Raw genomic sequence first — 27827 nt, forward strand, 5'->3', positions numbered from 1 at the left:
CAAGACTATTATATAAAAGACAAAAGGAAAATGTGTCACTTGGAATCTGTTTAGTCTTATTTAATTGTCTTCCAAATTTACCTGACCATGCAATATTGCCTTTGATGAACTCCTGTTAATATCTTACCGATGCTTGCCTTCCTTTGGGAGCACAGTCTGGGAAATACTGCACTAGGCCACTGTAAGATACTTCATCTTTTGGGGGTATGCACTTAGGAATTGTTGACATGGGTTGAAATGGAGAACTCTTGGGAACTCTGCAGAAATCATCTGTGCTTGTGGTGGTGCTGCTGCATTTGCTTGTCCTCCACATGGCTACTTTGATGGGAGATGGAAGAGTTGTGTAACCGGAGTGACAGGTTTTAAAAAATGCATACCACCCCCCTTCCTCCCTAGTCCAGGCGCAACAGAAGTTCCTCTGCTTTCAGAAAGATGGCAGGAAGGAAACAAACATTTGCTAAGACTCCTCCGCCTTCTGGGCCCTATGACAGGCAGCTTCATTTCACTAAATCTTTGTGGTCTTAATGTTTGCATCCTGAAACCTACATATGAGAAAGATATTTGGGTATGAACACATATTTCCTTTAATTAAAAAAAGACTTTAAAAATCACAGTATTTGGGACACCTGGGTGGCTCAGCAGTTGGGCAGCTGCCTTTGGCTCAGGTCGTGATCCTGGGATCCGGGATCAAATCCCACACTGGGTTCCTTCATAGAGCCTGCTTCTCTCTGCCTGTGTCTCTGTCTCTGTCTCTGTCTCTCTCTGTGTCTCTCATGAACAAATAAATAAATAAATCTTTTTTAAAAAGCACATTATTTATTAGCACTTTTATTGGCAATAGAACATAAAATGAGTAGGTACTTAACAGTCTAATCCAGAATTACACATCGACTTTTATATTAGAAAGAACCTATCAGGACTTTCATCTCACTGGACCATCAACTGTTAACTGTCCTAACAGCTCTGAGCTACAAGCGAATTCATTCATGTTTTGGTGGTGAGAATACAGCAGTGAATGTGACAGGCATAGTCACTGGCCTCCTGGAACTTGTATGTAGAGGAAAGAGAGCAAGCACAAGGAAAGAAATAAGTGTACATTTGTGTAAGGTGATGACAACACCATGGGGAAAAATGAAGCCAAGAGGTGGAATTGTGAGGTGAGTCCATACTAGTTTCATATGCTCTGTCAGGAAGGGCCTTCATGGGCAAGGGACTTTGAACAGAACTGGCCAGGACACCTGGGGCGGGAGAAGAGAGAGCTGGGTAGAGGAACCAGCAAATCCAAATAGTCTGCCTGAGATATTCCAGCAAGGAACAGCAAAGGAACAGTGTGGCCAAAGCAGAGTAATTAAGGGGTGGAGAAATAAGACATGTGGTCAGAGGAGGGGGAGTGGGAGTGAGAACGCAGATCGTGTGGGGACTCACAGGAGTGAGTTTGACTTCTACATGAAGTGAGTTGAGAAGTAATTTAGGGCTTTCAGCAGAGGAGTGGTATGATTTGACTGATGCTTACGAATGTCTTCTATGTGGAGGTTGTAACTATGGTGTGGGGAAGGAGAAAACTGGGCAAGGAGGAAGGCCAGTCAGCGGCTGGGGATCCAAATTATTCTAAGTACTAACAGTGACTCAGACCAGGGCTACAGCGGTAGGGGTGGGGAGGAGTGTGAATGTGTTTTGGAGACGGAGCTGATAACTGTCGGACAGATAGCACGGGAGGTATGAGGGAAAGAGAGGAGTCGAGGATAAATGTGCGCTTTAGACCAAAGCATCTAAAAGGATGAAGGTCTGTGAGATGAGATGGAATGACTGGGCAGGAGCAAGGATTTTTTCTGCCCTCTCTCTCTCTCTCTCTCTCTCTCTGTACATGTGTCTTTCTCTGTGTCTCTGTGTCTGTCCCTGTCTCTGCTTATGTTTTGGGGGGAGGTGGAGAAGGGAGGATCAAGAGTATGGTTTGAGGCAAATTCAGTCTAAGATGCCTTTTAACATCCAAATGGAGATGGTAAGTTGGCAGGTGGATATACGAATGCGGTGTTCAGGGTAGACTCTGGGCTCAGTGTCTTCTGCTTATTCATGATATTTAAAGCTGTGGAACTAGGGAAGATCACTCAAGAATTGAGTAGAGACAGAGAAAAATGAAGGGCAGGAGACTGAGTCTTGGGGTTTACTAATGTTTAAAAGACCTTTTTTTTTTTTTGGTACATGAGGTTCAGAGTGGCCTCATACCCTGGCTCAGGAAGCATGGCTGGAAAGTGAGCAAATCAGGGTATTTTATCACAGCCCGTGAAGTTCCTGATTATTTAGCATGTTTATATCCTATCATGAGAGAGACTGCTCAGCAGGGGATCTGAAAACACTGCTGGTGCCTCCTGAGGATGGGGTACATACAAGAGGACTCCATGAAGCTAGTGAATTGGCAAGAACCAATATTTTAATCACAATGATTTCACTAGGCATATAAAGGCAAACACTCTTGATTTCTTGGGTCACAGATACAAAGCTATAGTTTCAAGATCAAAAACCCTACATATCACATTCTGTCTAATATATACAATCAGGCACTTTGATAATCATTTCTGTGCTGGATACTTCCCATGTCCACTGCATCCTGCCCCCCACCTCCACTGTGGCTCAGAGATACTGATCATTATGGGTCATATCCAGCAGCTCCCTTATCCACTGTTCCATATAGCTGTCCGTCTGGATTCCATTCCTTACCCTGACTTTCTGGTCTTGGAGGGGTGGGTTGGATGAGGGGTGTGGTCTTTGGCTAGCCTAAGGATACAGTACTAGCCATTATGCCACTTTCCCTGTGGCTTACCTACCACCTTATATTTCATCCCTTTCTTAAACTCTTTCCAAATTACCCCCATTTGATTGTGTCACTCTTTCCTTTGAGAACCCCGAGTAATACAGTGTTAGAATGTTGTCTCATCAGCCTTTCCCCCTGCACCATGTCAGTATGATGTAGTTATAATCCTCATTTTACAAATAAAAAAAAAGAGAAGTCATTTGTCCAAATGCACACTGAAAGGAGTAAGCAGGACTTAAACCCAGGTTTGTCTGACTCCAAAGCCTGTATCAACTTACTAAATTGCAACACAAAAGCAATTCTAATCAACGGTAATTACGAAATCACAAGCAGCTATGAAATTATAAATAAATCAATTCGCAATGTATTTAAAATAATTTAAAAATAATTGCATATTACATGATGGCATTTCACAAGCATTAGCTCATTTGATGCTTTCTCTAACCCCGCTATTGTTACTATTTTAGAGATTTTTAAAAGTTAGGCTTATCCTCTGATAAATATTCCACCACCACCACCCCCAACCCCCAAAAAAGAACTTTCACAGATAAGCCTCAGTGAGCAATTTGGCTTTTATAAAAGATATGAGGGTGACACACAGGGAGACAGATGCTGACATATCTCATGGCAAATGAATTCAAAACTCCCTAGTAATTTTTGTCTTTGAAATTCCTTCTGATTCACTCTACCCATGAGGGTTTAGCTCTATTCCTCCATCTATGGCGTGCTCCACTGTGATCATCCAGCTGTCCTCCCTCCCAGGTCTCCTTCCTGCCCCAACATTTCTATGCTTCTCCCATTTTTACAAATATCACTGTTTTATTCCAAGTCTATACCCCCAATGGTACACTTAAACCCACCCAAATTTGGGTTGTAGGTGAGTCTTTCCTTTGGCATAATCTAACTTCTTAAGAGAGTAGTTAAAATTACCTACCCAACTATCTATCCTCTCTCATCTGTCATCCTCTATCTGGATATGATGTGTGTATATCTACAGATGTGTTTTGCATTACATCAGAGGTTAGTCTCTAGAATAGTATACAGTGTGAGATTTAAGCTCCATGCTATCTAGTCATCCTACAACAATTTTATGGTTACGGTCAGAGGACAGGAGAAAAGAAAGAACTGAGACAAGACAATCAGAATTAAAAAAAAAAAAAAAAGAAAAAGAAAATCAGAATTCAAATAATTCTTCAATGCCACAACCAATAAATGGCAGATCTGGGATGTGAATGCTCCAAGGTGTATATTAAGTTTTATGTTTTATTGCAGTGAGAATGCTGTAGGCACACAAATGTTTGGGGCTTTTTTTTTTTCCTCATTGACAAGGAAGGAAAACTTAGTCAAATTAATATACAAGTTAGGTTTAAGCATTTTCCACAGATTATTCTTCTTTGTCAGGAATGCAATGAAACTGACAACTCTTCAAATATTTGTGTACAATGCACTCTGATTTGCTTTTGTGGTCGCTGTCAGCAATAAGTAGAAGCAGACCAAGTTTTAGCCATCAGCCTCTTGAATGCATTTGACAATCCCTGTGATTTGCTAACAACTAACCAACAAACCAAGATTTTCTGGGAACCTATCCTGTGTGTCCAGTGCTGAGCCAGAAAACTTTGCATGGGGTTTTAAAATTTTAACACATTTTTGTTAAACAGACGTATAAAACAATCATTCACTGTGTAAGGTAATACACGCTTCGGTGTCAAATTGCATGTGTGAACTACGGATATCAAAGAAGGAAAAAGGGTCAGAGTGGTCCAGAGGTGTTCATGGATGACGTAACTTTTGTAGTTAGAGTTTTGGTTACTCCCTTTCTGGCTTCAGGACACTAATTAGTAGATGTTAATCATTAGATATCTATCCTTTAGTTCAACATTCTTTTGAAACAAGTTTTAAGCAAAAATGGCAACAATTTATTATTCAAGGTAATAACTGTTTTCAACATTTTCAGTTGATACAGAGGGTACCTGATATTCCTGATGTCAGGAGTAGGTCCTGAGAGTGTTTTTCACAGCTGGTGTATAGCATTCCTACAGTCAAGCTCCTAGAATCTCAGCCCTCTTTAGACTCTCAATAATCAAGGACCCCAGGCTACAAGGAAAGCACACCAGATGCCCCTACAGGCTTTCTCCTTGGCCCCCTGCTCAGCTCCGGGTATAGTCCCTCCCAGGGATAAAGTGCAGGCAATGCAAAATAATCAGTCCAAAATTTTTGTGGGTCCATGACTTTCAGACTCTAATCATGACTAGTGCATGGCCTGTCAAGATTATGCTAGCATGTCTTATTCACTACTGCGGGGTCCTTGGAGTCCTGTATTGCAAATACAAACACTTATGGGGTCACCAGTAAGGAAATATTGTGGAGGAGAAAGAGATTATGTTCGTTCAGCATTGCTTCTGAATCTTTCCCCTCTCCTCTTTATAAATCCTTCTGTTCACCCAAACAGAAGTTAGCGTCATCCTGCAAATCATTCCCCAAGGAGTCAACATTGGACTCTCTCCACATGCCTGAGTGAGAGATCTGAATATGTGTGAGAATCTTAAGACACCCTCTAGGCTAGGGGGTGGGACAGTGAAAGAGTAAGAGCCATTCCTCTATATTGGCCAGATGACCTCGATATCACAGTGTTAGTACATTTATAGGAAAAAAACAGTGTGAGAAGGGTAAAGGGAAATGTTGGCTCTCCTTTGGAAAACTCAAAGCAATAACGGTGGTTGGCAATCAAAGTTCAAAAGGCCTGAAGCATGATTAGTCTATTAAAGTCTCAGTGGTTCCTAGGGTTTAGGGATTTAAGGAACGGCATTAAAATGCCATCAACATCATAATCCACAGAATAAAGTTTTTAGAGCTATTGGGTTTTGTTTTTGTTTTCTGTTTTGTTTTGTTTTTGTTTTTTTTAAAGAAAAGAGGCCTTTTGCTTTTATGAGTTTCTTCATAGGGATCTCATTTCAGAAGCTCAGATTTTAGAGAAATAAATAAACTGAATTCCAAGGCACATTGAGGTCTCTCCAAGAGGTGGCATTTAGAAGCTGATCATGCCAGAAGGAAGCAGGGAATCAGGGCTGGGGCCATTAGAGTCACTAGTTTTCATATAGAGTTGGCTTCTGAAGTGCTTTGCGGTACACATTCCTTGGTAAAATCAACCCTCTATGCTTTGCTCCCATTTCAAAAGTCACTTCATCTTTTAAAGTAGAGATTTTTTTTCCAAGTGTGTTTCTTAAAGCGTTTGGGTCTGTGGAAGGAACCAAATGGGCAGCCTCTGGGATCCCGCTCTCTGGGACCCCACTCTGGCTTTATCCTCATTTACTCATTGTGAATTTGTTTGAAACATTTGCCAACAAATGGATTGAAATATTTATTTTGTAAAAGGGGCTTTGCTAAAAAGTAAGAACAACAAAAAAAACAGCAAAGCATCCACAAATTTAAAAACCTGAGTCCAAGTAGTATTTTGAAATGCCTCCATGCAGTATGGAGCAACAGTGCAATAGCAGTACATTCACAACTTGCTTGACAAAGACCAGGGCTCTCAGGATGGAAGTCCCAAATCTCCAATATGAGGAGTTAAGGGATGGGGAGGACTGGGCCATGTTGAATGTCAAAAGGGGTGAGGAGAATGAACAAAAGCTAAGCCCCAGGAAGGTGACGTATTTTACCAAGCGTGCAATATAAGAACATGGAAATTTCCACAGAAGATACTAGAAGAAGCAGAGAACGTTGAAAGGAGTTGATACATAATAGTAATGGAAGATTCAACTAAAATGCCAAATAAGCAATGTCATATATCTAGTGGAGAGACCTTAAATCAAGACATAGTCAATCAAGATGTAGTCTTCCAAGTAAATCCCTAGGAACCAGTTACATGATTTCGGGCCTGCCACCCACTTCAAGGATATAGAGATTCCCCAGATGGTAAACTGAAAGGAAGCTGGAGGAGAATCACTTGAGATAGAGAGGGACTGTGAGTTCCACCCTCCCACACCGGGGGGGTAGGCAGGGCTGAGATGTGGTTTCTCACTAGCTACCGGGGTTTCAAAGGAGAGGACATAGAGGATCTGCTTTTGCTGCCTGAGTTTGGGAAGTTTCTCTGACACATGTCAGAGCAAGACACCCTCTGGTGTTCCATGGGAGCAGAGGGAGCTGCAGCTAGGGCTAACTTTATTCCCTCCAACTGCAAGCCAAGATATATAATGCCAAGGGCCAGGTGGAGGAATGCCAGCCTGGGGCCTTTTTATATGGGATCCTAAAAAGAGCCCTAAAAGAATTTCTGCCTGGGGACAAGGGGATCCTTACTGAGAGGATCTGTATAAAACGAAGCAGTAGAAATCTGAAGGCGAGGGGGATGAACAATAGGCCAAAGGTGAAGAGAGCTGTTGTCTGATACTTTCTGAGGGGCCAAGCAGGTTGGGAGTCCTAGCAGAATATCTGAGAGGCTCTGAGAACAAGAAGCCATGTACAGGCATGGTGGTTAAGTAAGTTTTTCTGGTCCCCTTTATCTGTCTTTTCTGTTCTTTAGCCCCAGAGTCAGAAAGAACAGCAGTGGAGTGGCAGGAAAGGTTGCCAAGGAAGCTAGAAGCCCATGACACCTCTTTCATCAGACAGACTTGTCCAGTGCCAGCTCTGGCAAATGGATGATGAGTCATATTTTTGAATGCAAATTGCAGTGTTAATTAATGTAGTATGGCTAAAGATCTTACTTTCTGAAATAAGACCATGTTTTGTAACTTAAGGAATTTGCAATCTCTTTTTATAAAATAAGAATGGCCAGAAATGTCAAGGTGCTTCCTAGTTTTCTTCCAAAGGCAGGAAAAAAAAAAAAAAAACAACAATAACAACAATGAACATTACCCAGTGAATTGATCTTAAAGTAGCAGTGAGGTAAAATGTCCTTTAATTATAGGCCTGACAACTAGGCTTGTTTATTGCACCAGTCAAAGGTGCTTGTAAGGTAGTTGATGCCACTCCCACTGTGCTGTCTGGGTCAGGTCTTGACACTAAGCTTAAAAGTAAAATCCCCATACACTGTGATCTGGGGAACAGTAATAAATAGAAAAAACTTTGGAGGATTTAGGAGGCTGATTGGTTGCTTGTTTGGTGTCTTCTAGTTTTTCCTTGAAAAATATTCTTGCAGGTATGTTCAGCCTAGAAAGTGTTTTGATCTCACTATGCCAGCATTCTCTATACCCCACACTGCAGCAGAAAGAAGACTATTATACACATGCACACACACACACACACACACATATCATATAGAGATATATTCTTATCTATCTGTATATCTATTTATCTATGTTTGGGTTTTTTAGTTTTTATTTTCTTAAAGTGGACTCATGAGAAAGGGAAAGGGGAAGTGCTTGGTTTATAGGGTGATAGGATGTAATGGTTTATTTACCCAAATCCTAAAATTTCTTCTGTTTTCTTTTCTTTATTTGTTTTTGTTTTTTGAGGTGAAGGGAAGTAGTTTAGGTCTCCCGTCAAAATAAAAACGGTCTATCTGAGTCTGTCTTTGTTTGCTTCTCTCAGCAAGATCATTTGCAACTTCACACTGAAGGGAAACATAGTCACAGAACAAGAAAATGATTTCTAAGGAGAAAATGAAGTTTGCATTCATAAGACCAAAAGAACAGGCATGATGTAACAGACTGTAAGATTAACAACACATTGTCTATTAGACTCAGCAGGAAATGGACTGGAATTAATGGCTCAGGAATGACGGGAAAAAGAGCTTTGTTTCCTTGGGGTTTTAGGAATCATTTCTAATGAGCTGTTTTATTCATAAAATATTTCTGAATATTCTATCAGAAAAGCAAATAATCTTCTGAAAACACATCCAGTTCTGTTCTTTAACTCACAGACAAGGATAAAGCTTGTGTATCATGATAGCTGGGGGAAGGACTGTGCACTTCTGGGTCCAATAAAACCAGAGTGGCATTGATTACTATCATCTCAGATTTTCACCTTCTCACAGGTGACATCAAGGTGCATTTCCTCATCCACCCAATAAATGCCTGGAGTTAAAGTCCCATGATAGTTTAGGGCACCAGTCAGGCTCCTTCCCATTGCTAGCTGACTGATGGTGACAAGGTCACTTAATCTCCTCAGGCCTCAGTTTTTTTACTCTCAAAGAGGAATGATAGCAGTCTTGACCTCATAGCATTTTTGTGAAGATTTGATAAACTAATGTTGACATAATGTCTATGAGAAAGAATTGCTCAGATTTCACATTTTGGGAGCATAACTGATGAACAAGCCCAGTTACTATTCTTTTGGATGTACTGCCATATTCCCACAGGGCTGATCCCAGTCAATGACCAACCATGGTGAGGGTACCAATGTAGGTCATTTCTATGAGATGGGGGACTCTCGAAAAGATGAAGACTTTGGCTTGAAGACTCTCATTGGCTTGGCAGGACATTTCTGGGAATTATACTGCAGCATGAGACCAATCCTCCTTCCTCCTTCTCTTCCTCCACAGTGTCAGACCATCATTGTGGTAGGAAGGCTCCTGCCGCTTTCTGCTCCTCCCTCCCCTTTTATCTTTCACAGGCTTTTCACTCACAATTAACCTTTCATTTCATCTAATCCTAATGTATCCAAACTAACACAGTTGGTTAAAGACCAGTGTCAAATCTATAAAGTATGTGCTCAATAAACATCATAAACATCACTTCTTCTTATTAAAGGTAGTGCTGGGTAGCATAAACATGGAATGCTTGTTGCAATTCAGAGGGAGGAAGGAAAAAATCACTTCAAAGCAAGACATTCAGAAAAATTTCACGTATGAGATAGATTTTGAGCTAGCTGGAAGAATCTTTAAGGTGAGGTTTGCAAAGACTGTGGAAAGATAGTTTGAGCTAGGAGAGTAATACAGGCAGAAACAAGGAGACTGAGAAGTGGAGATGCTCCTAGACTGGCCGTAATGTAGGGTGCATGTGCAGTTGTGATACCATGAACCCAGGCAAGGAGATTGGGGCTAACTGGTGGGAGGGATTTATATTGGTTAATTTTGATTGTTGTAGCAACCAACCCCAAATTTCAGTGGCTTAAGACAGACATTTGTTTCTCATTTGCATCACACGTTGGTGATCGCGGATCAGCTGCTACGGTTCTATTGCACGTGTCTTAGCTTATTCTGAGTCCACGGCTGAAGGGGCGCATTCTACTGGGGAAGCATGGTTTCTCAAGGAAAACGACTGGCAGAAACATACAATGGCTTTTGAAGCTTCTGCCAAAGGCAAGATATATGTCACATCTGCTCACATTCCAGTGGCTGAAACAAGTCATATGGCCAAATCCGCCATCAATAAGACAAAGAACACACTTCTAATGCAGGGGGCATTAAAAGTCACATTGCATTGGATGTGAATGAGTGATCTCACAGCAAGGGGGGCTAAGTAGTGGGTACCGATAAATCAATGTACCACAGGAAAGAAATTATTCAGTTGATCAAATTTAAATACTGTTTTTTTAGTTGGCCAGCGATATCACCAGGGTTGTCTTTGCATATGGAGGTGCAGGTGGAACGGGAGTGCAGAGAGAAGAGTACCACACTGGACCAGGCGGGAGAAGATGACAGGCTCCAGGAGTGACAGCTGGAATTGATCCTCTGCTCCAGGACCCAGCTCCCTAGTCTTTATTTGGAGACCTACACAAACAGACAAAGAACAAAAGCACTTATTAAGATGAACAACCAAATCTCTTTATAAGTATCTGGATATCAGAGAAGGCAAAGCCAATTCTCAGATTAAGCCTCAGAAAACTAGGAGAGAGAAGTTGAATTTCTCTTCAGAGCCCACTCTCCTCCCTGTACCTCTTTACTCTTAAGATTCTACGTCTTCCATCCCCATCAAGCAAGCTCCACCCACAGTGCTCTCATTTTTACTCCCAAGAGGGCCAAGTCTCCCAACCTGTGACTATGAACAGGCCCTCCCCTCTCCTGGCTAACACCCACTGCCTCTGGCCTGACCCCTCTGCTTCAACCCATCTTCCTCAAAGAACCACCTTGCAATCACAACTGTGACTTACTTACTTACTTAGACTTACTTACAATACTTAGATTGTAAACATATGCCTTAGATAGAGAATACCTTGACCTCCGAAAAACAGTCTGTCATATTAGCCAGTGGGAAGAGATGATCTTCAACAAGGGCCACTTAGGAGCAGATCTTAAACCAGACCAATAAGCAAGTGCTCAGTGTTTGTGGCCCAGCTCAGCTGCTCCCCAGCAGGGTTTATGGAGCGTGTCCCACATTGTGTCCTGGTCCGCACAGGGTGACTATATAGACCGACATAGCATTCTACAATCCTACACGTGCATTTTAATGTGAATAGGAGATTCAGAGCCAGAGACCAAAGTCTGAACATCCAAGTGCCTGCAATGAACATTTACACCCTACAGAAATTCTCAGCAGTGTCAATTCACTTGCTCTGGTTCTTCCAGAGCAGAAACAAACTGTTTCTAAGTCACAGTTTTTCATGGTAACCAAAAAGGAAAGTCATGTCAGAAAAAGAGAGTGACCCCAAACCAACATTGATTTGGGACGTGTGTCTGGCCTCATCTTGAGGTGCAAGACATGTTTCACCAATTGCCTTCACCAGAGCCATCAGTACTCTGGTGTAAGCAATTCTAGTTCTTTCTGCTTTTTTGTTTGCTTGTTTGTTTCCTTCTGACTCAATTGTAACATCTGACTGGTGAATAAATAATCTCCCATCTCCTTACCAGTGACACCAGGTCGCATAATAATCATCACACCATCTACCTCAGGCACAGAGAGGCAAAGGCAGCTAACCACAGCTTCCAGATTTTCTTTTCCAAATAAGTAGTGCATCTAGTTAGACCTGAAAAGACATTGCCTGGGGTCAACTGCTCCTAAGCCACTTCTGAAGTCCTGGGAAGCTATCAAGGGAGGGTGAAGGAGGAAATCACCTGGAGACCTGGTTACTGTGCCTTTGAAGTCCCACCACCACATTGGTGTCCCAGTGCCTGGGACTCCGGTGGGACTTTGGGCGTAGGATCCCTTCCACGATGGGGAGAGAGAGAAAGAGAAAGAGAGAGAGAGAGAGAGAGAGAGCCACTGCTCCTACCGCAGGTAAGTTAAAAAGCATGTGTTTATGAAGAGATTTTGCAAAGTTTGCGTGGAGTCAGGCAACAGAGCAGGGCAAGAGAAATCCATGCCGTGAGCAACTGGGACCCTTGGACTGACTTGGCAGGTGACAGGTTTTGTTACAGATTTTTAAAATAATGTTGCTTTAAGAACAGAGGGAAAACCAAGCCAAGAAACATCAACAGTAAGTTTTCCTCCTTTTCCCCCCTAAGATATGCTGAAGCCAGGTTTAATTTTATGTCAGGAAAGAATTCCCTCCTGAGACTTTCCTGGCCACGGTTCAGTTGAGGATAATGTTTTCCAGCCACATTTCCAGAGTCCCTCAAAAGCTGAAAGGAAAATGGCAAACAATGGTGAAGCCTTGACTTTGAAGCAGCAGGGGGAGCTGTTATGATAAAGAAATGGGTGGCTCCTCCTCTACCAAGGTGCTCTCAGACGTCCAGTCAGCATTCTCTGCAGATCTTTTTCCAGACCAGGGAATACCTACAGGATGAAAGATTTACAGATGCCAGCAGCCTTTGTACTTCTGATTTTAATGCAAAGCCTTATATGTGATATTTTAAATCAAAAGGAAGAAAAAAGAGTCTTAGATATTTGTTGAAGTTGCCAGCAACCTGCAAAGCATAACAGCATTCCACAATTACTTTCATCACCACGTAATGAAGCATATCCCCGACGGTATATTGCAATCCCAGAGTCTCCAGCGGAGATAGATGTTTAAAATAGAACTTCCGGAGTATAAAAAAGAGCCATTATAACAACCTCACCAAAATTTACCTACTCCTACCATAAAAGGTATTTCAATGTGCCCGGAATACTTATTTGTTCAGTAATTCTGGTTTTCAAATTACTTGAACCCATTTGAAAATTGAGGGGGAGGAAGGTAAGGAAGCCAACCTCACTGCTTATCATTAGAAACAGTCTCTGTTCTCCTTTGTGTTGGATTGTTTGAAGTCCTACATGAAAACACGCAATGCTAAGAATTAAATGACTACTGATATTTTAGGCAATCTTTATGCTCACCTACCTCTGATTACTTGGTTCCTTCTAGTGTTGGCGGAACTCTAACGTGCAGAACCTGCTGGAACTATATTTGACAATGATTTGTGTCTCTCACAGACATCTCTATGACAATTGCTTCTACATTATTGTCAGGGATGCCCCCCAAGAGTAGTAAATGTTGGCTTCAGGGGAGAGTCAGCTAAAGGGGATGCTGAAGTTCAGGAAACTAGAGTCCAGGAGAAGAGGGAGGTAATGGGGAATTGGCTGGAGTGTAGGAAATTCAAGAGAAGAGGCATCTTTCCAGTAGAGAGTTGAAAATCATAGATCTCTCTGACCAAGTATATAGGCAATGTGATCACCTTAAAGGTGATGTTATATGTATATATGGCCCAAGGATTTCCATTGCAGTGGAGTGCCTTGGGTTTTCAGATAGATTATGGAAAATGATCTGAGAAAGCAAGATGTCGTTCAGAAAATAGACTGAAATTAATACAGATCTGGCAGGAACAGAGTTGGCAGACAAGCAACATAGTGTGGAATATATAGGTATGCAGCACAAGTGGAAGATTTGAGAATACAGAATGAGAATCAGACACAAGTTCAAGAATGGCCTCATCTTCCCTCAGAATAATTTTGGGAGAAATTACTGTTAGTATCCTATAACATAATAAAATATCTTACATTTCTGCCCTTGAGAGAAGATGAACACACATATCAGCTATTTCCAAACACGGCTGGCTTATAGTAATATCCCTCCTGATACACTGATCAACAGGGTAGTCAGTGGTTCCAGCAAGTTCCCGATCATTCAGCAACTGGTTAGGTCCTAACTCTAAACTTTGATCTGAGTAGAAGCTGTCATCTATCTTTGCTTCATCCCTATACTATGAGTCAGAATCACACTTTGGATCAGAATAAGATTGTGCATTTCTATGTGTCTTTCCTGGGGACTTCTGACTGTGCTTTGATTTCCAGAGGGTTCACTAGAGATATAGCAATGGCTTTATTCCTTGGAATCAAGAATAAAACAGTAATGGAAAATTTGCTTTGATAGTGATTTGGGATTAAAATTTGTTCTTTCCTTGCAGAGTTTCTGCCCATTTAACTGGGTTTACATAAGTACCTAGTTTACTAAGCAGTGTTAACTCAATAAGAAATATGAAGTTGTTATGTTTCTAAATCATTCTTCCCAGTTGTTCTATACTGAGTATTAATTCTCTTCAGAGCATCTGAGGCAGCCCCATCATTTTCTGGCTGCTTTCAGATATGAAGTCTCAGTCCAGTTAGTCATCAGGCATGAGTTTATCTTCACCTCTGCCCTCCTCCACTTTACTCAGTACAAGTATAAATTGGCATCCTTCCTGCTTGGGAGCCTATCTCAAGAACACCACTACCTTATATTCCCAGTCTAGGTTTACTTACTTCCAGGGTTTGAGCAGAAAGGTAGGGCCGGAAAAGGGAAGAGGGTCCTGCTAACAGGCCCTGCCATAACCTCTCTGTAAGGGCAGTAGAAGCAGTGAGAGAATGTGCACCTGGAGAAGTCAGGTAGACTTCAAAGAGAAGATGGTATTTGAGCCAGCTATTGGAAAACAAATGGCACAATGAGGCAGGCAAAAAACAGAGGTGGGGGATGAATTTTAAGCAAAGATAAAAATGGCATGCACAGGGACAAATGATATAAAGATTGTGGTGACTAGTGCATATGCCATTGGGATAGGGGGTAGGGAGAGTGCGTGGAAAGACAGCCGGCAGAGCCATTGGGGCTAAACTGTAAATGGCTTTGTAGTATCTGTTCAGGAGCTTGAGATTTTCCTAGATATGAAATGGAGGATTATTGGATTCTTGAAGAAAGAAGATGATATACAGAATGTCTGACTTTGAGTACGAGAGAGATAAGGAACTAGGGTGTTAGGAGATCACAGCTGTGATCATCTGGAGAGCTGTGAGTGCATGAATTTAGTGTATGACAATGGGGAAGGGTGAGAAGGGGCAGATAGGAGGAGAAATCTTTACAGTAGAATTAAATTGAGGATGAGTCAGTGATTTTAAGCTTACTGCTGGGTGTATAAAAATACTGTCATTGAGATGGGAACACAGGAAGAGCTGGCTGAGAAGATACTGGGTGTGGTTTGGGACATGTTAAGTTTGAGGTGATGGGGGGACTTCTAAGGGGAGCTTCCCAGGGGATGACTGGGTAGGAGTTCAGGAGAGAAGTCTAAGTGGAATGTGGGAAAAATCAATGTGTAGATGAGGCTTGAAGCTAGGCAGGTGGGTTGAGAATGTCCGTTTAGAACATATAGAAAGAAAGCAGGATGCTAAGGCTAGAGCATTTAAAGGCCTGAGCCAGGTGAGAGAGAGGCTAGTGAAGAAGGGTCAGAAAAAGTCATTAAGAGAAGAAATAAGGATGGAACCAATATCTTAAAAAATAAGACAGTGGAAACATCACACCAGTCAGTAGGGTCAAGTGTTAAATACTAAAGAAAGGTTATGTGGGATAAAAACTGAAGAAAAAGTTAAAAAGAAATCAGGAAGTACTTGGATGATACTGGCTTTAGCCAGACCATGTTTCTCTTGGGTTTTAGGTATTTGAAATGAATGTCTTAAAATAGCTGTTTTAGAGAATGTTAGCTGTCTATTGGATCAGAAATCTCTGAAGATGCTGATTTTTTTTTTTTTACAGTACATGAAATGTGCTTATATCCTTACATTTTTCTTTAGGATAAACAATTTTTGAGCAAATAAGCAAAAAGGAAGAGACATTCATCTTTTTTTTTTTTTCTAAAGCATATACTATACATGAAAAAAGCCATTACTGAGGGGTTGGAAGTGATAACAGCAATTTTTCTCCGTAGGAAAGGAAATAACTTAGATTCAGGAAAAGTAGCTTGCTGACAAGGCAGTCAGTCACATGGCTCCCCAAAGGAAGTTAAAAGATTGTTTTTTTTAAGGTCATAGTTCTATGGAAAGTGAAGTTGATGTTCACTTGAATAAAGCTTTCTTTAGTTCTACTGAGTGGGCTGTCAAAATAACCAGCAGAAACACAGAAGGATGGGGTGGCAATGTCTTCCTTTATGCTCCGAGCTTCTAAATGTCAAGTTAGATTATTTGCTGAAAGAGCAAACATATTGAAATGTGACGAAAACATTTGTATAGGATATTTCCCTATTCAATATCCTTGTCCCATTCTATGCGAGTAAATACATATTTTCTTGAACAAAACACAAGAATCAAAGTTTTTCAAAAGTATGGCATTCTCCTTTTGTGGAGAACTGGATTAATGATTTACCATACAAATTTGCAGAATTTTTTCTTGTCTTCATAGATGACACATTTTCAAATAAAATTGATTCTTTTATTTGTTATTTATACTCAAGAAATAACAGAACTCAGAAATTACAGAATCTAAGAAAATCTCAGAATATATGTGGACTCAAAGAGAATGGAGGACAAGGGAGATAAAATTAAGCACCTACTTCAGGTGCATACTGAGAACTATGGTAATACTGATGATACAGTCTGAGTGTTGTGTCCAGTGCTTGAAACACGAAGTATCCTCAACATTTGAAGAGGTCTCCCAATGCTCCCCAAGCCCACTCAATGGTTATCTCATCATAAGATGGTTGCCAGTGAACTTGGACTTTTTCTTATTCTGGATCAAGGATAATTTGGATCTAAAAATAAATGGGGATGAACAAAGTGAAAGATATCTCAGGCACCTCACTATGGATGGCTTCTGTTTTTCAGTGTTCCATTTTATGGCTCTCATTTGGAAAGCGACCCTGGTAAACTATAATAAAAGCATAGGGTGCTACTTAAATAACTAGCATTTTCCTAGAATTGTATCTTCTTCTATAACCTTGGAGATTTATCTATTCCTATATCCCTCCTGCACAGTGAGGCATCCAAGTCAAATATCTGGACTTGATCATCACACAGACTCAAGTTTCAGTACCAACACTGCCACTTACAAGCTGTATCCTGAGACAAGCTGCTTGACCACTTCGAGTAAAGTGGGGATCTGATGCTATTTGGTACACTTGGTATAGTGCTCAGAGCTTAAATGGTACTTGGGAGAAAAAAATTTTTGCCCTGGATATTTTCTCTTACCTGGAACTCATTATTTTAAATAACAGTCTTTCCAATTTTTAAGACCTCGAAAGATTATAATGTTTCCTTTCATTAGGCCAAAAATCTATTTTATTCTTAATTTTGCCCACTAATAATTATTCTGTTCTCTGGAATACCACAGAATCAATCCAGTTTTTCAAGCATTTCCATCCTGTTCAATAGCGAACTATCCATTGCTAAGAAATAAAGATGAAAAAGGCATAATTTCAGGCTGAAGGAATCTCAGGTAATAGAGGAGAGAAGCTATGTACACAGAAATATTCCTGCATTTGTCACATTTTTGAAGTGTTTAGGTCCTAGAGGTATATGTTGTACATTCAATTACCATACAAGCAATACGAGCAGTTTAAAGTACAAGAACAGACAATTACTGAAACACAAAGAAGTGAGGTGTATGATTGGAAAGAATTTATGGAGGAGTTGCACCATGCCCTGCGGGATGTGGAAGACAAAATCTCAGATGAAATAGCATCTGAGTGTGCGTAAGCACCTGGGCATATTCAGAAGGCAAGAGGTTGGTTGTGCAGTTTTGCTAAAGCAGGTTTTCCAAACTGTGGGCTGTACGCATGAATCTTTGGGGTTTCAAAGGAGACATCAGTCTAAATATGCACCAAACAGAGCAGCAATAACAGCAACAACCAATGTCTCTCACATAACTGTACTTTTTCTTAAATATAACTTTGCTATTAAAATTAATAATATAGTTATAATTCTATTTTCTTCATCTGTGAGTTATAATTATATAATTAATACTTATATTCATTATATAATAATATAGTTATGATTATAATTAATTACATGATAATGATATAGTTATCATTCTATTTTCTTCATCTGTGAGTACTCAGAGCAAGCGCAATGGCTAACATAGAAAGTCCTTGAAAATTGTTAACATTAAAAAGAGAGCCATACATGAAAAGTTTGGGCACTACCAGGTCGGGGTACAGTAATGAGTAGTAACAGGCCATTCTTTCCACTTGACATAACTTCTTTCCCCTCCAGCCTATTCAAGGACATCACTCTGGCCATTCACCTCTATTTTAACTTTTTCCTTACTGCTCCAGCTCTCATTATCGTACTAATATGCTGTGATTTCCCCCAGTCTGGAAAACAATTCATCTTAACACTGCTTCGACCTCCAGCCGGCTACTTTTACATAAAAAAAAAACAAAAACAAACAAAAAAAAAAAAACTAGAAAAAAGAGTTTTGTGTATGAAGTTTCCGGTTCCTATTCCAGTATTCTCTCTGTGGGCTTAGCCTTCAAAATGCACCTGCTATCTGACATGTACCATTACCACCCCGGCCCAAGCAACTACCATCTGTCTCTTGGATTCCAGGCACCTCTGAGCTGGTCTTGCTGCTTTATCTGCACCTCCGCACACTTTATTCCCAACACAGATGTATCCTGGATGTATCCTGTGGAATTATAAGTCAGATCGTATCATTCCTTTGCTCAAACCTCCCAACGTTTTCCCATCTCATTCCTGGTGGATCTGAGTCCACACAATACTCTCCCAGGATCCATGCTCTCTACCTCCCAGTTCCCTCCTCCATGTCATCCCCAGTCGTGCTGCTTCTTTGTCATTCATCGAGTTTACCAGGAGATGTGGCCAATCTCAAATGATTGTGTGATGTATGCCTAATTCACTATGAGCAAGTTTTCTCTTTTCAGTATTATTTCCATTGCTTATAATAGGTTAGCCTACAGTGAAGAATTAGCTTTGTCTGTGATTCAAGAACATTGTCAAGAAACTCCATTAATAAAACACTTTGATTTATTTTTCTTTTTAATGTATGCCCAGTGATTTACTATATATTTTTCCCACCTGACTCCTTTTCAGCATTCATCCTCCTAAATTCTATTATTGCATGTGATTGACAGCTCCCTTCTACTGGAAATTCTCTCTGCATTGTCTTCAGAGACCCTGTGGCTCTGCAGGTCTGCCACCTACGTGAGTACTCCCAAGGCTCCTTTGCAGGCTCTCCTTCCTGGGTTCCCAGCTCTTAGGTAATTTACAGACCTCTCTTTAGCCCCTGGCTCCTCCTACATATTCAAGGTAGGAAATCTCATCCACTGATTAAAATCTCCATCAATACGTTGTGCATAATTTAGCCCAGACTTTGCTCCTGAGCTCTGTTCTCCATCACCTACTAGTCAGTTCTGCTGATATGTTGCAATGTCACTTCAACTTTAACATGTCCCAAAGTGGAAAAACAAAAAACAAAAAATGTCCCAAAGTGGAATCATTAAATTCGTTTGGAGTCAGTTTTTTAAGCAAATAATACCCTCTGTGAATGCACCACCACCCATGGAGACACCGTCTTAGAAATCTCCAAGTCCTTACCTGTCTGCCACATTAATTTCCTTGCAGAGATTTTTAGGAGATGGCATCTTTTCCCAGAGCACAGTTTGCATCTTTGAATACAGGAATTTGTGTGGCTTAATGCAAACATGTCCTTAAAATTGGAAACCATATCCTATATCACAGAACAATCTTTGGACACCCTAAAGTGATAGATGTGAATTCTGAATATCAAAACACCTGGGTTTATATCAGGGCTCTGCCTTTTGCAGGCTTAGGAAAGTCAGTGGGCCTTCTCAAATCTCAGTTTTCTCATCTACCAAGTGGAGATAATAATTATTACCTCATACTTTCTTTGGAAAGATGAACTGAAATAAATTGTATGCTAGCTCCTAGTGACATACCAATACTTTCAAGAAACACTCAAAACATTGAATTTCCCACAATCTTTCCTATCACATAAGGCAATCATACTTGCTTGAAAATTCCTCTGCTCAAGTATGATTGAAATGTATCCCCTCCCCTTAAGAACAGGCTGTAAAAGTAATCCTCCTATGTGATTTAATATTGATAAAGCCCAGGGACATAGCTAAAGGGTATAACTCAACTGATTTACAAGCTGCCTGACTTACTATCTGGAATGTACAAGTGATCTTCTCAGTGTGATCTTATTACAAGATGGTACATTATCTTTGTCTTGTTCTGTGGAGTAATGGGGCACTCCCATACTCAGCTCATTAGGGCTCTGCTCCAGAATTAGTCAATAGAATTAAAGTTGCAGATTGACAGCAATTCATTCCTGGACTCCTAGTGTAACTGCTGGAGTCCAAATCCCTTCTATAGCTGTGTGACCCAGGACCAATTATTTCATTTCTCTATGCCTCAGTGATAATGTAGGGTTGCTGTGAGGATTGAATAACATAATAAATGTAAAGGACATAAGAAGGAGTATTTAACATATCACTGAAGAGCCACTGAAATCTTCAGGGAATGAGCATCATCTGGAGGTTTCTATCTATAAGAAGAGAGTAGGATGACCCTATGGAAGGAAAATACCAAGATTATATTAAGCAGAAATTGTGACAATTGAAAAACATCTAAGTTTTTAAATATTGGTTTTAAATATTGTTCTAGGGTTGCCTGGGTGGTTCAGTGGTTGAGCGTCTGCCTTGGCTCAGGGCGTGATCCCAGGGTCCTGGGATCGAGTCCCACATCAGACTCCCTGCAGGGAGAGTGCTTCTCCCTCTGTCTATGTCTCCGCCTCTCCCTCTGTGTCTCTTATGAATAAATAAAATCTAAAATAAATAAATAAATAAATAAATAAATAAATAAATAAATAAATAAATAATAAATAAATATTGTACCTCATTCTTTAGGTTCTGGAGTAAAGTCATGTTTCTTTCTTAGTGCATAGTTTAGAACACTAAATACAGGGTGTGTGTGTGTATGTGTGTGTGTGTGTGTTTAAAGAGAAAGGCCTTCTGTTAAAAGCCCAAGTGCTATTCTTACTATATATTCCTATTTCTCCTCATTATTCACAAACAGGGATGACTTTGTCCTTGAACTCAGACTTCCATTGACAGACATTACCCACTTCATGTAGCTGTCATTAAAATGTGTATGATCCTAAAAAGAAATATGGAACGCATATTGGATTTGCACTTTCAAACATATGAAATTATGGCACACATCACAAGCAAGTAGGAAGACTACCTGTGTGTTTCAAGAATGATTTCAACTGGATAATGACAACCAACTACACTGGCATCAGTGTGATCCCTTAACCATGGGCTTAATATAAACCCCTTCATTGTTCCCTCTCCTAAACTTCCCTTCTCACAACACACCTTCCTCCTGACTCCCTGAATATCTCACTACTAGATTCCCTGGTGGATACTGCATAGTCACTGAAACAAAAGATTCATGCCTCTCTGTAGTACCCGCATGCTATCTACGTTAAAGCCGTGATGTTCTTGATTAAAGTTGAGGAATGGAATTTTGCATCAAATAAATATCCTTTTACCTGACTTCACCAAGCATTTTGGGGACTCCAGAAATCATATTTACTAACTTTGGAAGATCAAACCTCTCCACTAGCCAAGCAGTCCTTGTCGCCACATATAAATATTCTTATCTTTCTATCACTATAGTTTTATTATGAAGTGGTGACTAAAATAGTTGGAAATAGAGTCCAGTTGTTTTTGTTTTTGTTTTTCCTGGCTACCTTGGGTGAATCTGGGCTACCTGGAGCAAACTGCTTATTAGTTTTGTGTCTCACTTCCTCGTCTGAAAACAGATATTATAACAATGGTACCCATATCATAGGATTATTGTGAAGATGAATCAAGGTAGTTTATATAAAACAAGTGGACCTGTGCCTTGTATACATTAAGTGCCTAATAAATATAAACTATTATTAGCATTGTTATTATCTTCATTTTGCTCAATTCCTAAAGAGACAATAAGCTAAGACAGGGTACACTATGGAATGTCAAAATGTATGAAAACCTCTCATATTTCAAGTGACAGTCCAGACTACTCCACTAAAGAAGGCCAAAGTCCTTGCAAGCAGCATCCATATACATTCTTTTTTTTAAGTTTTTATTTATTTATGATAGTCACAGAGAGAGAGAGAGAGAGAGAGAGAGAGAGAGGCAGAGACACAGGCAGAGGGAGAAGCAGGCTCCATGCACCGGCAGCCCGATCTGGGACTCGATCCCGGATCTCCAGGATCGCGCCCTGTGCCAAAGGCAGGCGCCAAACCGCTGCACCACCAAGGGATCCCCCAGATACACTCAAAGTCTAGATGGAGTGAATACAGGGCAGGAAAGGCAACAAATAAGTTAATTGAAATAGAAGCACAATTTCAAGCCTTGCCTTAAAAAGCAAAAGTAGTATTTTCACATTGGTGAGTTTTTTATTTAAAGTCTGGGAATCTTTCAGGTAAAACGGTTTGACTTTTTAGTCTCAGGTATGAAGAAGAGCCAACTGACACCAAAAATGTTCACCTAAATTTTATGCATTTCATTTCCAAACTACTCTTTCAGGACAAATAGAGTTCACATTTGTGCAACTATTCTGACTTTATCTCTCCCTATTATAATGCTGAGTAATAGAGTCCATGAGATTAGCACTGTTAGGACAAGAACTCATTTTAATCAGAAGGAAGGAAATCACCACTTCATCTGAGAGAGTCAGTGTAATTACACGACTAAGAAAGGCATTCATTTATTTTAAAAATGACAACAGCCTTCGCCCTTTGTATGTATCTGACAATACTGTTTACTGCATATCATGTGAAGAAGCTACTTCAACATTTTCCTCCAGATATAAGAGATTTAAATGGTAGGATTGTAAAGGCAAGAAACAACAAAGCATTCATTGATTATCAGATAGCTCCAACAGAAATCAAGCTAGTATGCAAATAGCGGGTAATATAATAGGCAACACAGAGTGTCTGCAAACCTGAGTACTCTAAAGTAATTTATTATAAAAACCTTACCTAGAATTTCAAATAAACCGTCAGGTAATATTTTAAAAAACAGCACAAAATTACAACTGACTGGCCAGGAACAAGAAGAATAAGAAGATATTTCTCCATTTAACCTAAATGTAAACTGTGTTTTATATAGAAATGCCCATCCCTTTAGCAGTGAACTATTTAGGGCAGGGGGAAAAGAGAAATAGAAAGAGAGAGAGAGTCAAAGTCTCCCTTGACCCAGCAAAAAAATATGAATGAATAAAAATGAAGTTTAAGGAATAAATAGCCAGAAAGGAAATTGAGTGTTATAATTGAAAAAAAGAGAAAGATTAGACAACATAACTAACAATTTCTTTCAGATGATTTGGGAGAGAAAAAGAGTTTTAGATGACTAGTGACATATGTTTAGGAGTGATGAAAGACTGAGGAGAAAACAGAGTCTGGAAGGAAATAGGAAAATATGATTTAAAAAAAAAAGAAAAATATGATTCAGTACAAGAAAGGGAGAAATAAGCTTTGACATTGAGGCAGAGACAAGAGACAGAGAAAGACAGGGGGGAAAAATGCCTTACATTTTATTGCACAATACCCTTTCTAGAGCCTTTGGCAAAAGCTATCTTTCTTCATTCTTTCTTCCAAAACTAGGCCTTCCAACTAGCCTGACTTCTTTCCTCAGTGGAAAATGCCTTGAATCTAGATACAGATACAAGGATCCCACTGAACTCAGGTCAGGCATCCAGGAGAGGGTTGCTGAGAAACAGAGCAGGGAAGGATCATAAGGAGGATCCTCCCTTCCAGTAGAGGAGAGTAACACAGATGCTAAATCTGGGACATGTAAGTGGGGAAAGTATGTAAGCAAAGAAAAATCTGTAAGGATCCAGTGCCCTGGGAGCATCCCTGGAAGTGGAGTTCAATCTTGACCTTCAGAGAAGGGAGCAACTCCAGGAGGAGTCAGGTATTCCATGATGAAGAAACAACATAAACAAACACAGAGGTGGAAACAGTCCAGTGTGTTTACAGGACAATGAACAGGGAAAACACATTCAATAGAATTGGCCGGGTCCTGTGAAGGTTGCACTCATCACAGGAGGTTGGACTTCCTACTGTCCTGACATGTGAACTGACTGGAGGATTTTGAATGCAGGAAAAGCATGATTAAAGAACCATTTTAGAAAATTTGTTTTGATGGTAGTGTGCAGGAGGGCAGGAAGAAATAAAAAAAAACAGAGAGCAGGACCAACCCTATTTCAATGGCCCACATATCGGATGATGAATTTAAATATGGTGGTAATCTAAATTGTTGCATTAAGAATTAAGCAGTGGATCAAGAGACCGTATAAAGAAAAATTATTTGTTTGGGGGTTTGGGGGAGGATAATGGGACTCCACATGATCCTATGTGATGGCTAGTCCTTCTCTTATTATTATTTGTTTATTTGAAAGACCTTTGGCACTTAATCATAATTGCTGAATGATACATTAATTCATAGGAATGCTTATCTTCCCTGACTTAATGATCTTATCTCTCATACCTGCCCACCAATCTTATCAAAAAACACTGATGTTTTAACAATTTCTGGGCAACTTTTCAATTTCTCACATGAGATTCTTCTATGCTATACTTCAATGGAAGAAATACCTGCAACATATATGCCACTGAATTCTTTGAGATTTCTAGCAAACAATCAAACCTCCAGAGGGTATCTTCATCATAAAAAGAGACCTCTGAAGTCATTCTCAATATGAACAAAAAATGAGAAATATAAATACCATAAGTAAAAGACCACAGATAATCTGAAAAACATCATTTTTATAGCTCTGATTTGAATCAACACAGGTAACAAGGCTTTTGTTTGAATTCTTTCTTAAGAAGTGTTGAAGAGTACTATCACACAGTTTTCTGTTAACAAAATGAGAGCAAAATATTTGAGCTTCAAATTGTCCCTCCATCCCTGAGATAAAGGGGAAAGTGGAAGGGTGATAGATCAAAGGAGCTCTTGAACACCAAGAAATATCATTGACCTGTCCCTAGGGGACACGTCATAGACTCTCTGATCTTTATTCGATTATAACTGATAGTATTTGTGTGTCTACAGTCATCCCAACAAACTTCACCAGTCCAAAAGGAACTCATGTTCATAGTCAATCTCCCAACCACCCCAGACATGGAGCTCCACCAAGGACGCCTCTCACAGTGCAGCCAGTCACAGGAGTTAGATTCTCAACGGTTTTTCTCCAAATCTTCCTTGTCCTAACTACCATATCAAATCCATGGAATTCAAGTCAGGTTCCCAATGACTATTAAGCCTACTCTAGAACATGTTTTGAAATCATCTATGCCTCCATTCTCCTGCAAAGCACCATTACCTCTCATCATTCTGAGGCAATGGAGTCTTTATTTTCTCCACATCTAATTTTACCTTCTGTGATGCATTCCACACAGAATCCAAAAGACTCCTTCCTTTAAAAAAAATTTTTTTTATTATATCACCATCCTCACTAACATTATTCAGTGGTTTCCCATTGCACTTAGAATAAAGCCAATTCTTACAAAGACTCAGACATTGCTCTCACCAAACTTGTCTCCCCTATTCACCTGGCTCCAGTGACTCCTGCCTTTTCTCTATTCCTAGAGGATACTCTTCATATACTGTTCTCTCCATATTACCTGTAATTGGCCCATCTTTAGAGAGACCAATCCACAGCTCACCAAACCTCATTAGTTCTCCTGATTAATTTCTCCCTTTTAGAATTCATCCTGCTGCATAGTACAAATGATCACCTAGTCTGTAACTTTATGTATATTTCTTTGCTTAATATCTTCTTCCCTGTAAGGCTATAAAGACTATGAGAATAGAAACCTTTCTCACTATATCCCTGAGGGAAAGCATTAGTCTACTACCCAGGATGAGCCTAATAAACTCTTGATAAATAAATAAATCTAAAATATAAGATCCAGTAGGGCAGGGATCAAACTGGCAAACTGGTTTCCTGTTATGTCCCTACTATTTAGGGATCTCTATCTTAGGAATATTGGTAGATGTCCCCAAAATATTGGTTCAATAAGTAAACAGAGGAGAGAGCTCACTGTTTTTCCCACTAAAAGCTAATTCCGTTGAGGGACAAGCTTAATTATAGAAAACTTCTCAAAGTGAATTGGATTCTCTCAGTTGATCACTTTACAGTTCCACCTTTGATCAAAGCCTAACTACAAAGAATAAGATTAATAAGAAGTGTTGAAGAGTAACTATCACACAGTTTTCTGTTAACAAAATGAGAGAAAAATATTTGATTTTCAAATTCTCCCTCCATCTCTGAGATAAAGGGGAAAGTGGAAGGGAGATAGGTCAAAGGAGCTCTCTTGAACACCAAGAAATATCAACCTGTCCCAAGGGGACACGTCATGGACTCTCAGCAGCATGAAGCTGGAACATACTGTGTCCCTCCTATGTCTTCCCTCAACCAATCTTCAAGTGAATGACATGACTTTCAGATGCTTCCTCATTCTGCTTTTTGTTCCCTGCATTTACTATAGTTTTATAACTTTTCCTTTTGAAATGCATTTTCTCTAACTGTATCTGTGACATATATGAAAATATTCCACATTTCTTTACTGTATATTTTTATTAGCATTGCCCGATTATATACCTTGGCAGTCAGACTCTAGAATTAATTTATATTGACCTTTCAGCATACTATTAAATCCCAGGAATGTGATTAAATCAGGTCATCTATTTCCAGTATTTGTGCTTTTGATTTTTTAAACCTAAGTAAGGATTTTACATTTATCCCTAGTAAGTAACCCTAAGACAACTCTGATTTCCACACTTGAGAAATCTTAAAGTCCTGATTTCCTTGTACAGTGCACTAACTCATTGTCTCAGTTTTATGCCATCTAAGACCCCCAAATGCTGACCATACCTTCATTCTTAAAACTCTGGTACCTCATCTTCTAGGAAATCACTTGCTTCTAGTTCGTGGTCATCTTTCTGATTGCTCCTTCTCAGTCACCTGTGGAGCTTTCTTCTTTTTAGTTACACATTCATCTGGTAAGGCATGAAAGAAATGTTTGGCAATCTTCTCTGTACCAGGGACTGGGCTAGTGTCTGGACTGAAAGTACAAAGATGAATAAGTCATGGCCTTTGTCCTCAAGTCTGTTTCCCAAAAGCCCCATGGCTTTCACTTATTACCAGGCAATTTTACCCCTAAGCATTGTTAAAAATGAATACTCTACTAAATCCTAAACCAATGTATCCAGCCTTATAAGCTCTCTTGAACTGTAGATGCTTATTTTCAATGGTTCACTGGGCTTCACTTAATAATCCCACAAAAAAACTTGAAATTCAACATGGCCAAAACATAACTCATTGTTTATTACTATCACTAACCACCTCCAGGACACTACTTTTAATACTGATCCTGATTGATGGTACCATCATTTGCCCAGTCATCTAAACTAGCAAACTGGAAGTTATCCCAGATTCCCTATTATTTATCTTTCACCTAAAATGGCTCACAAGGTCCTGTCAATTCAATCTAGTAAATATCTCAGATACCTCTCTTCCTCCACATTCCTACTGCTATGTTTAGTTATCATCTGTCAAATGTATTATTCTTATACTGTTCTAACTGGCTGCCATACTAATCCCATTCTTCACAAATCCATCCTTCAAACTGCTGTCAGGATGCCAGAAAGAGAGCAGGAGGTTTATAAAACATGGATTCTATATAGTAATAGGATTTCAATGAGCAAAAGAAGTAATAAAACATGAGACAGAGAAAAAATAATCTAGGAAAGTAATTTGAAGCCAGGGATACTATCTAACAATTTTTTGTTCTCACTGGAACCCTGATGCTCTGAATGCTTGGCATGGATTATCCAACAATCACAAATACCTCTATGAGGATTGATAAAGAAACTGAAAGGTTAACACATCCAAGGGACCTTGGCTAGTTAACTAGTAGATCTGAACCCAAATTGTCTGTCTCCAGAGCTCAT

General features: G+C 39.9%; 2 long non-coding RNA genes across 2 annotated transcripts in view; one reads left to right on the forward strand and one right to left on the reverse strand.

Annotated features, from left to right (window-relative positions):
- LOC144312953 (uncharacterized) overlaps positions 1–26913 on the reverse strand; it is a 44430-nt gene extending 17517 nt beyond the window's left edge. Inside the window, exons 1-2 of the long non-coding RNA XR_013378601.1 lie at positions 26749–26913; positions 10356–10454 (exon numbers count right to left, since the gene is read on the reverse strand). This is a non-coding gene — a long non-coding RNA (uncharacterized LOC144312953). The remainder of the gene's footprint in view (positions 1–10355; positions 10455–26748) is intronic.
- Positions 11575–20615, forward strand: LOC144311940 (uncharacterized). Its single transcript, XR_013377414.1, has 3 exons — positions 11575–11898; positions 18927–18996; positions 20482–20615. It is a non-coding gene; the product is annotated as an uncharacterized LOC144311940 (long non-coding RNA).
- Positions 26914–27827: the final 914 nt, after the last annotated feature.

This window comes from Canis aureus, chromosome 4 (assembly GCF_053574225.1).
Source record: "Canis aureus isolate CA01 chromosome 4, VMU_Caureus_v.1.0, whole genome shotgun sequence".
Classification (NCBI taxonomy): Eukaryota; Metazoa; Chordata; class Mammalia; order Carnivora; family Canidae; genus Canis; species Canis aureus.